Source organism: Caretta caretta, chromosome 13 (genome assembly GCF_965140235.1).
Source record: "Caretta caretta isolate rCarCar2 chromosome 13, rCarCar1.hap1, whole genome shotgun sequence".
Taxonomy (NCBI): domain Eukaryota; kingdom Metazoa; phylum Chordata; order Testudines; family Cheloniidae; genus Caretta; species Caretta caretta.
In genome coordinates, this window is record NC_134218.1 from 38,111,692 (window position 1) to 38,123,073 (window position 11,382).

Here is an 11,382-nt window from a genome sequence, read left to right on the forward strand (position 1 = left end):
CTGCAGACTCGCCAATGGATTCAGTCATGAGTTGTGTCACGGACTCACGCTCCTCGGCTCCGCACGGTCCCTGGGAGGAAATCCCCTTTAGAGGGACAGCCTTCCATGAAGGTTTCACTCTCACACAGGGGTTAGGCCTTTGTTCCCCCACAGGCTGGAACTGGCTGCTCAGGTCATTGGGGTGCTCTCTCCTCAGGCTTTTGTCCTTCCACTGGCCAGAACCGGCTGCCTTCCAACCTGGGCTGGGCCTCCCGGTCACCAGTTGCTGAGGTACCCCATCTCCAGGCCATTGTCTGGTGTCTTGACTGCTAGGCAAGGTCACCCTTGGTGTGCCACAACAACGCCCCCCCCTTCTCCCACCTCATTAAACACACAGAACACAGGGAAACTGAGGCACACACAGTGTTCATGCAAAACACTAAGAAAATTCCCCACTTCGTCACACTCCCCCCTTCATGTCTGAACTGAGCGGGGTCACTCCAGCCAGTGACCTGGGGAAATTCAGGTACCCCTCTCCAGGACAAAGCATTGCCTGTAACATTTGAACTCCCATCAACATGGACCACTTCCATGTCATAACCCTGGAGGATCAGACTCCATCTCAGGGCTTGAAATTAGCCCCTTTCACTTGGTGCAGCCCTGCCCTGCATCTGAGGCCTCGTTGGACACCCTGAAGGCATGTCCAAGTCTGGGTTTACCTGCCCCAGCCCAAGCATTAGCGCCTCCTTTACCACACAGAGCGCCCTCTGGCACTGCTTGGTCCAGACTTCCTTGTCTGGCTCGACCTCCCTACAGAGCTCTATGATGGGAGCTGAAGTGGGGTACAAACCTCCAATAGTGCCCTGCCACCCCACCAGCGCCTGTTCCTTGTGTGAGGAATGGGCCAATCTCTGCTCACCTCCACCTTGGCCAGCTCTGGCTTTAGACAGCCACTTCTCACCTTGCGGCCCATGTACGGCACCTCTGCCATCACCACCTTACTGTTTCCGGCCTCTATCATCCGTCCTGCATCCTGGAGGTGTCCCAGCCCCCTCCTCACCTGGTCACATGGTCTTTGCAGGTCGGACTGAAGACACAGATATCATCAATATACGCTAGGGCAAAGTCCTCCATCCCCCTTAGTAATTGATCCACCAGGCGCTGGAAGGTGTCAGGTGCCCCATTGAGGCCGACAGGTAGGACCAGGAATCCAAAGAGCCTATAGGGGTGATGAGAGCAGATTCCAACCCGGCATCTAGGTCCAAAGGCACCTGCCAGTAGCCCTTGGTGAGATCCATGGTAGCGAGGTCATGCCCCCCGCCCCAACTTGTCTAGGATCTCATCAGTCCTAGGCATGGGGTAAGGCATCAAATGTGGTGACGGCACTGAGCTTCCGATAGTCCACACAGAGTCAGATCGACCAGTCTTTCTGGGGGACCAGCACCGGGGGCGAGGCCCAGGGCTGGTGGATGGCTGGATCGCCCCTAAAGCCAGCATGTCTCTGACCTCTCTCTCTCTGGGTCCTGGGCTGTTTTCCCGGTGACTGTGAATGGGGAACATCTCCCCTCCCCCCATGGACAGCGCGATTAGTGAGCCCAGGCTGGCTGGCTGGCACCCGGCTGCAGGGACGAACACAGCCCCTCTGATCTCTGCCTGCGGATAGGGGTTAGCTGGTCAGAGAGGGGGATTGATTCCAGCAGGAGGCCAGCTCCTGGCTTAGGGCAGAGGTTTACTTTCCCCTTCTCCTTCCCCTGCCCACGCACATGGCCACAGCAACGTCTCCCTGTCAAAGCATGACCTGGTGCACTCGCCCAATCGGGCAGCCCCAGCACACGACTCACCCCCTTGCGCTGGCTGATGATTTCACAGGGCCCCCCCCCAGGCACCCTTGGCACTGAGCCGAGATCCCTTCTCCTGCTCCCCAGTGCCATAGGAGCCGGCAGACTGTTGTACCAGCTCTTTGGCTTTTCCTGGGCCCCGGCTAGGTTCTTCCTGGCCAAACTCAGGAGTTCAGTGAGCTTTCCCCAGAACGTCCTCCACCACCGGTTTCCCATTCATCTTCCCCTTCCATTCGTCTCCCGTCGAGTCCGGGGGTCATAGAACTGTAGGACTGGAAAGGACCTCGAGAGGTCATCTAGTCCAGTCCCCTGCACTCATGGCAGGACTGAGTATTATCTAGACCATCCCCGACAGGTGTTTGTCCAACCTGCTCTTAAAAACCTCCAATGATGGAGATTCCACAACCTCCCTAAGCAATTTATTCCTGTGCTTAACCACCCTGACAGTTAGGAAGTTTTTACTAACGTCCAACCTAAACCTCCCTGGCTGCAATTGAAGCCCATTGCTTCTTGTCTCATCCTCAGAGGTTAAGAAGAACAATTCTTCTCCCTCCTCCTTGTAACAGTCTTTGATGTACTTGAAAACTGTTATCATGGCCCCTCTCAGTCTTGTCTTCTCCAGACTAAACAAACCCAATTTTTTCAACCTTCCCTCATAGGCCATGTTTTCTAGACCTTTCATCATTTTTGTTGCTCTTCTCTGGACTTTCTCCAGTTTGTCCACATCTTTCCTGAAATGTGGTGCCCAGAACTGGACACAATACTCCAGCTGAAGCCATATCAGCACGGAGTAGAGCAGAATTACTTCTCGTGTCTTGCTTACAACACTCATAGAATCATAGAAATCATACAATATCAGGGTTGGAAGGGACCTCAGGAGGTCATCTAGTCCAACCCCCTGCTCAAGGCAGGTCCAATCCCCAGTTTTTGCCCCAGATCCCAAATGGCTCCCTCCAGGATTGAACTCACAACCCTGGGTTTAGCAGGCCAATGCTCAAACCACTGAGCTATCCCTCCCCCGCAAAACTTCTTCTGGCAGCAATGGGATTCAAACCCACAACCCCAGAGAGACTGGAGCCTAAATCCAGTGCCTTAGACCACTCGGCCACGCTACCACCAGCTACTCCTTCTAGTACATCCCAGAATGATGTTTGCCTTTTTAACAACAGTGTTACACTGTTGACTCATATTTAGCTTGTGGTCCACTATGATCCCCAGATCCCTTTCGGCAGTACTCCTTCCTCGGCAGTCCCCTCACCCTCCTTCCACACAACAACTCAAAAGGGTGGACCCCTGTGAATTCCTGGGGCAGTAAAAGTTCTGCAGAAGACCTCACCTGGTGTGCTTGACCCCTCTAGGGTGACCAGATAGCAAGTGTGAAAAATTGGGACAAGGGGTGAGGGGTACTAGGTGCCTATATAAGGAAAAGCCCCAAATATTGGGACTGTCCCTATAAAAGCAGGACATCTGGCCACCCTCGGGACTTCTGGGGAACCACCAGCTGCCCTCTAAAAACACAAGGTTCAATTTTCCCTCAGGGAGCCTTTTTCTGAGACTGGGTCCCTTCTCTCACATGGATCTTTCCCTGCAATCCTTCCCCAGGATCTTGCAACACTGTGGCCCACAAGGGCCCTCAGCTTCTTCCAGGAGGGATCCTTCTGCTGCTCGGTCTGGAATTCAGCTGCTGGGTTTGGGGCCCAGCCCTCTTGGCTGTGCCTTAGTTTCCCCACCTTGGGACAGGGCCTTAGTCTGAGCCCTGTTAAGTCCTGTCTCTGCTAACTCACTCCCCCCTGTTGGAGGCGTTACATCCCCTATAGGGTAGATCGCTGGTGCCACTGAGGGGATGCCGTCCGGTCCAGTTCTCCAACCCATCCCCCATCAGCACCTCCGCTGATCGGGCACCCAACCTCTTTGGGACCCCCATTTTAGCTGTATCCTCACTACAGACACTTTAACCCGGGGTATCCGAGCACCCCGCCAGGGTTAGGTTTGCACCGAGCACTCCCTGGTCCGGGCCCACCACTTCGGCCATGCCATCATCACCTCAGGGCCCATGTCCCAGTGCCCCTGGACTTCCCTCCCATCTACTTCTGGGGGGGGATGAGGTGGCAATTGCCCCATCGGGCTCCTCCCTGCGATCCTCTTGCCAGCGGAGACCTCCCCGATCCTGCCTGTGTCTGCACGGGGATCTGAGCCAAAGGCAGGGTGAATGGCTTTATATTTGGGAGCCTTCCCCCAAGTTACACGGCCCCTCAGCAGCCGGTGGGGTTGCCCCACACCAACAAGGGTCTCTTGCTCCCAGAATCTCTCCACCCCATGACTGTATCCCCGTTGACTCCCACCTTCCGCTCCCACTGGGGATCAGAGGGGCCTGCACCCAGGAGAGCACAAGAAGACATATCTGCTGGGCTTGGGGTGGACGCCCGTCTGGCATGCCTCCCCTCCCCGGCCAGCCTGCCACCAGGCCCTGCTTCTCCCAGGGGATAAACACACAACTCCCTCTCTGGCCTGCCTTATAGGCTGTCTTCCCTTGGCCACGTTAACCCTTCGAGGGGTCTCCTGGCTGAAGATTCCCTGTGTCTTTGAGTATGGTACCGCAGTAATTACATCTCAGGCCCCATGGAGGTGGTCTGCCTGTTCTGGCATTCATGAGCACCCCCTGCATGGGGCTTGCTAGTCCCCCCTTGCAGAGATATTTCCCCCAGCTGGGTGGTGACCTCTTTGTACGTGATGCCTGGGGGCTTCTCGTACACCCCGAGATCTTTTCCTATCTGCCTCAGGAGTCCATTCAAACTTAAGCGGAAAAGCCTGTTTGAACATTCATAGTCCCCAGCCTCTGCACTGCCCATTTGGCTGAACTCCCCTCCATCATAGAATATCAGGGATGGAAGGGACCCCAGAAGGTCATCTAGTCCAACCCCCTGCTCAAAGCAGGACCAGTCCCCAACTAAATCATCCCAGCCAGGGCTTTGTCAAGCCTGACCTTAAAAACCTCGAAGGAAGGAGATTCCACCACCTCCCTCGGTAACCCACTCCAGTGCTTCACCACCCTCCTAGTGAAATAGGGTTTCCTAATATCCCACCTAGACCTCCCCCACTGCAACTTGAGACCATTACTCCTTGTTCGTCACCTGCCACCACTGAGAACAGTCTAGATCCATCCTCTTTGGAACCCCCTTTCAGGTAGTTGAAAGCAGCTATCAAATCCCCCCTCATTCTTCTCTTCCGCAGACTAAACAATCCCAGTTCCCTCAGCCTCTCCTCATAAGTCATCTGTTCCAGTCCCCTAAACATTTTTGTTGCTCTCCGCTGGGCTCTCTCCAATTTGTCCACATCCCTTCTGAAGTGGAGGGACCAAAACTGGACACAGTACTCCAGATGAGGCCTCACCAGTGCTGAATAAAGGGGAATAATCACGTCCCTCGATTTGCTGGCAATGCCCCTACTAATGCAGCCCAATATGCCGTTGGCCTTCTTGGCATAAGGGCACGCTGCCGACTCATATCCAGCTTCTCGTCCACTGTAACCCCTAGGTCCTTTTCCACAGAACTGCTGCTGAGCCATTCGGTCCCTAGTCTGTAGCGGTGCATGGGATTCTTCCGTCCTAAGTGCAGGACTCTGCACTTGTCCTTGTTGAACCTCATCAGATTTCTTTTGACCCAATCCTCCAATTTGTCTAGGTCACTCTGGACCCTATCCCTACCCTCCAGCATATCTACCTCTCCCCCCAGCTTAGTGTAATCTGTGAATTTGCCGAGGGTGCAATCCATCCCATCCTCCAGATCATTAATGAAGACGTTGAACAAAACCGGCCACGGGACCCAGCCCTGGGGCACCCTGCTTGATACCAGCTGCCAACTAAACGTCGAACCATTGATCACTACCCGTTGAGCCTGACAATCTAGCCAGCTTTCTTGGTCCCTATGGCCTTGGGACCAAGCCGGGGTTTAGACAGCAGAGCCTGTCCGTGGGGTCAACCTGGTTCAGGTCACAGGTCTTCACGCAGGCAGTGAGGTCGGCATCGATATCTCCGCTGGGCACACTTTAGGATCTAGGTTTCCTGCAGAATTGGCATCTTGGGGTCCTTCCCCACTTACCGCATGGCAGGTCCTCTTGGCCCACCTCTCCTCCAACTCCAGTTCGTGTTATCGCTGCTCCAAGCGGTCTGCTAGCCTCCGCTGTTCCAGCTCCATCACTCTTAGCTCCAGTTTCCATCTCTTCACCTCCACCGGGGGGCAGGCAGAGGGGACTCAGCTTGGGAAGTCGCCCTCCTGGCTGGGGAACCGGGTCCCCCTACTACTCCCAGTTTGTCCAGGTGCCCTGCTGGGATCTGGATCTTGCTCCTTGGACTGGTCACTCTCCACCAGCCGGGTAATCAGCTGCCCCTGAGTGAGCCCCCCAATGCGGCTCAGCCTTCTCTCCCTGCACAGGGGTGCAAGGTGCCTGTTAGGGAACTGGTTATAGGCCATTTCCTTGCTGGTTCCTTTAATTTCCTTGTTTTATCGCTGGCAGCCACTCACTGCAAGCCCCTCCGCTCGCAGCCAACTGTCTACAAGGTGCATCCACCAACCATCTTCTGCTGCCAAGTTGTCCTAGACTCACAGGATTCATGCTTCCCAGCTCCGCACAGCTCCTGGGAGTAACCCTCCTTTGGCATGACAGCCTTCCATGAAGGGTGCACTCTCTCTCGCTGGGGTTAGGCCCTTTGGCCCCACCGCCTCCTGGGCCAGACCTCTGAGCCTTAGCACGCCTGTCTCTCGCCATGGGCCCCCTCAGAAAGTCCACACACCCTGGCCCCCGCGGGGCCTCCACGCCCAGAGGGAATAATGCCACCCTGATCTCGAGACTGGAGTGACTCTCAGCCAGCAGAAAACAGGAGGTTTAATGAACGTCTGAACCCAGCACAGGAAACTTTCCGGGCCCTCGGGCCTAGTAACCCTCAGCCCAGTTCATCTAGCTCTCCCCCACATCCAGATGGGCTCTGGCTGCTCTCTCTCCCCCCAGTCCAGCTGCCCCCTCCTTCCTGCCTGTATCCGTGGTTCTCAACTAGGGGCTCACATGCCGTTGGGGGTACGCAGAGCTCTTCCAGGGGGGACATCAACTTATCTAGATATTTGCCTCGTTTTACAACAGGCTGCATATGAGGCATTAGCAAAGTCACCGGCTGGAACCGGCTACTCTGGTCGCTGGGGTCCTCTCTCCTCCGCCCACTATCCTCCCACTGGCCAGGACCGGCTGACTTCCAAGCTGGGCTGGGCCTCCTGGTCATCACTTGCTGGGGTACCCCATCTCCTGGCCGTTGTCTGGGGTCGACTGCTAGGTGAGGTCTCCCCAGTCCTCTGCAACAACAAACTCCCCTCTCCAACCCCCTCGTTACACATGCAGCACATGGGGAAACTGAGGCACACACCGTGTTCCTGCAAAAGACTAAGAAAATCTCCCACTGCGTCACAGGTTGTTAAGCTCGCTAAAGTAGGTGGGTGTAGATGCTGCCTTGTACTCAGGCTCAATGTACAGAAGCCAGCCCACCAGGGTCTTTCCCCTGCAGGGGGTGCCGGCCTTGGCCTGGCCCCAGGGTGGGGAACTGGCTGGCTCCGGGGCAGGGGCTCTTGCATTTCTTACTGCAGGTTGCAGTTACAATGAGCTGCCGTCACCAACACGTCCTCCCAGATCAGGAACCCAATTTCGCCTTACCTCTATGCTCACGATGGCCATGTAGGATCTGGTGTGAGGCCGGGTTTCCTGTCCCCCGATGATCTCCCCTGGCAGATCCCCCAAGAGAAGGAGTTAGTTCGGGCCCTTGATCCAGCCAGCTGGTGAAACCCACCCCTGACCGAGATCAGGGCCCCTGGGGCTGGGCACATTTGGAGCACTGATGCCCCCCCCCCCGCCCCCACTCACCAGCCTGAGCCCCTGGAGCAGCAGTAGGAGCAGCACTGTCAGGGCCCAGCTGGGAGGGAGGGGGGCATCTGTCTGGAAGGTGGGTTCCAGGCCTGGCTGTGCAGCGGGGATGCAAGGCGGGAAACCTCAGGGCCATGCGCTCTAGGGCGTGAGTGGGGGGATCTGCCGTCTTAGCACTTGGCCCGCTCACCACACCAGCTGGGTCCATCCTGGTGGGGCCATGGGCATCTCAGTGCTGCGCTCACCCTGGGCAGTGCCCTGCAGCCCTGCTGAGTGGGGAGAAGTGGCTCAGACGCTCAGAGGAGGGGCCCAGTTTGAGGCCCAGGCTGTGGTTAACTCGGTCTCATCTCAGTGTCTCTCTGCACCGGGAGGGCTCCTGTGTCCTGCTGGGACCTTCACAAGCCGCAGGCTCACAGACTCGCTGGCCTGCTGTCCGGCAAAGCAACGCCACCCCCGCCCCCTCCCGCTTCCCGGCCAGGTGAAAGAGCAGGAGGAAGGTTCCCCTGCAGCCAGGCGCCCTCCACAGCTGGGGCTGGGGCACATCTGGGCACTGGCCCAGTCTGGAGCCGTGCACATCTGGGGTGGAGCTGAGCCCTGATGCACCTTGCACAGCCCCCCTCACCCCACTGCTCCATGCACTTGCCTGGTGGGGTGTGGGGCTAGGGCTGAATCAACTGCCAGGATCGGAGCAGAGATGGGGGTGGGGGGATGTGATGTTTCCACCCGGCAGGTGGGATCTCGGCCATTTCCGTTTCTGGAAACCCCACCACACAGTCTCGGGGGCGGGGGGGAAGATCAGGCCCAGCTGGGTCATGGCCCCCCCACGGCTCTGCCCAGATGGGGGCTGCCCGCTCCGAGGCCAGGCAAAGCTGGGGACAGACCTATCTGGGACCCCTCCGTGCCCCCGGCAGCCATGCACCACTGGGTATCATTCACCCCTGAAGCGGAGCTGGGGGAGGGGGCTCAGCACCTCTGCAAATCCCCTCTTGCCCCACCAGGCAGCATTACAGCCCCTCGATGGAGATGGGGGAGAACAGGAGCAAAGCCGAAGGAGGTTGGAGGGATTCTCCCCGGCCTGGGCCCGCCCTGCTCTGCGGGGCCCTGGGGTCAGGGAGCAGCCGGTGCAGGGCTCAGCAGCAGGAAGGAAATCTGGAGCCATGGGTCTGCACCAGCTCGGGGCGTGGGCGCTTATCGGCCAGCCAGGCCCTTCCTGTGACGTATGGGAAACTGGCAGGGGAATCAGGGACCGGGTGGGACCCTCACTCCCAACCCGCAGCCCCCTGCCAGCCCAGCCCTGCCCCCCCACCCCCAGCTCTGCCGGTGCCCCTCACTCCCAACCCGCAGCCCCTGCTAGTGGGCACAGTACCAGCCCCGGCGGCTTGGCAGACACTGGCTGCGATTCCCAGGGGGCAGGGGTGGAAGCAGTGAGAGAGTGGGAGTGGCAGGCGAGGGCCAGGAGGGGCCACGGGGGAGGGGGGTTCTGGGGACGTGGCCTCCATGGGGGACCCCTATCCCGCTGTAAGAGGGGATGCAGGGAAGAGTTGGGAGTGGAGGAACGGGGGGGAGGTGGGGCCCATGGGGTGAGAAGGGAGGGGGTTTGCTCCCGGCGCTGAGCTAAGGGGAACCAGCCCAACCAGCTTTTCAGCTCTGGATCAGCTTCTTCTCAGTCCCACTCCCCCCCCGCCCCCAGGCCTTCCTCCAACTACCCCACTCTGACCACTAGACCCCACTCCCCTCCCAGAGCCAGGGAGAGAACCCTGGAGTCCTGGTGCCCAGCCCCCCCCCCGCTCTAACCACTAGACCCCACTCCCCTCCCAGAGCCAGGGAGAGAACCCCGGAGTCCTGGCGCCCAAACCCCCTGCTCTGAGCACTAGGCCCCACTCCAGGCCAGGTTACCCAGCCAATTGGTCTACCCAGTACAATGGCCTTGTGGCCATGTAGGGGGCGGGGCCTGGGTGAACAAAGACGCCCCCTGGGGGTTAAATGGGGAAGAGGCGCTTTGCTGTGTCTGTGTCAGGAATTGGACTCCATTAGAGGATTCCTGGTGGGGCGGTGAATTTCCAGGAAACCATTATAGCCCAGTGGCTGCCTCCCCTAAGTGGGGAGTGGATCACGCTGATGGGCTAATCTACTCCGAGCCGCAGAGAGACAAATGAGTCTGCTGGGCCTTGGCCAACCTGCTGGAGGATGGGAGAATCTGGCTGCGGGTCGGGAGTGAGGGGTGTCGGCAGGGCTGGGCTTGCAGGGGGGCTGCAGGTCGGGAGTGAGGGGCATTGGCAGAGCTGGGGGGAGCCCAGGGCTGGGCTAGCAGGGGGCTGATGTTCCCCCTGGGGGTTCAGGCTGCAGGTCATTAGCCCACACGACCCATCCCAGCACCTTCTCTTCCTACAGTGACTCTTCCCCTTGGCCAATCTCCCAGCCCCATTCAGGCTGGAGGGGCTCTGGGGCCCAAGGGGGTTAGGCACCCAGCTCCCATTTATTTTAATGAGATTTTGGTTTCTGGTTCCCCTGAGGCCTTTTATCCCCATCATCATAAAGGGAAACAGAGGCACTTAAAGCGGTAGGGACTGGCCCAGTGTGACAGTATCCCCCCCGCTCTAACCACTAGACACCACTCTCCTTCCGGGAGCTGGGGCTAGAACCCAGGAGTCCTGGGTGCCAGCCCCCCTGCTCTAAGCACTAGACACCACTCTCCTTCCAGGAGCTGGGGTAGAACCCAGGAGTCCTGGGTGCCAGCCCCCCTGCTCTAAGCACTAGACACCACTCTCCTTCCAGGAGCTGGGGTAGAACCCAGGAGTCCTGGGTGCCAGCCCCCCTGCTCTAAGCACTAGACCCCCACTTTCGAGTTAGGAGACCAGCTGCCAGGTATCCCCGGCTCTGGGAAGGGAGTTTCATTGGGTGAACACGAACCCAGCTTTGGTCTGTGAGTGTCCTGGGCTGTTGGGGGGACGGGTGCGTCTCGGAGCTGTGTGGGGCAGGTGACCTGTGTGTGGGTCTAGCTGCGGGTGTGGGTGTTGTGTACCTGTGACTGGGGGGGCGGGGGGCTCTCTCTCTGTGAGTGATTCTGGGCATATTCCCGGCAGGGCTGGGCTAGCAGGGGGCTGCGGGTCAGGTGTGAGGGGCACCCGCGGGGCTGGGGAGGTCGCTGGGACTAGCCCCCCGCCCCCCTCTCTTTTGTCTCCCCCCCCCCCTTACCTGACTCTTGGTCCTGCAGGGAACAGCCAGTTGGGGGGAGGGGCGGATAATTTCCGCCCCTCCCCCAATCAGTTAACCCCACGGAGCCTGGGTCACAGCTCGCCGTCCCAAGCGAAGGTGGGGTGAGCATTGCCACCCCGGACTCCTGGGTCCAATTCCCCATCTTCGCTTCCCCTCCTCCTGAGATCTGAGGGGGTTGCGGAGGCTCCCTCCTGGACACCTGCGTCCAATTCCTGCTGGGAGCCGAGAGCTATGGGGCCCCTCCCGGACTCCTGGGACCCCTTCCTTCTCTTGGTTTCTTCCCCAGAAAACCCGGACTCCTGGGTCCTCTTCCCGGTCTTCCTTTCTCCCCCATGACATCTGAGGGAGTTCTGGGGGCTCCCTTCCGGACGCCTGGGTCCCCTTCCCCATGCCGGTCTCTTCCCCAGCTGACCCGGACGCCTGGGTCCCCTTCCCCATGCCGGTCTCT

General features: G+C 58.7%; 1 long non-coding RNA gene and 1 other non-coding gene across 2 annotated transcripts; both read right to left on the reverse strand.

The window, feature by feature from the left end:
* Positions 1–359: 359 nt before the first annotated feature.
* On the reverse strand, positions 360–11,042 carry LOC125622502 (uncharacterized). Its single transcript, XR_007352737.2, has 3 exons — positions 10,914–11,042; positions 7,512–7,579; positions 360–1,198 (listed from the first exon to the last, which is right to left on the reverse strand). It is a non-coding gene; the product is annotated as an uncharacterized LOC125622502 (long non-coding RNA).
* Positions 2,851–2,932, reverse strand: TRNAL-UAG (transfer RNA leucine (anticodon UAG)). The gene has a single exon. It is a non-coding gene; the product is annotated as a tRNA-Leu (tRNA).
* Positions 11,043–11,382: the final 340 nt, after the last annotated feature.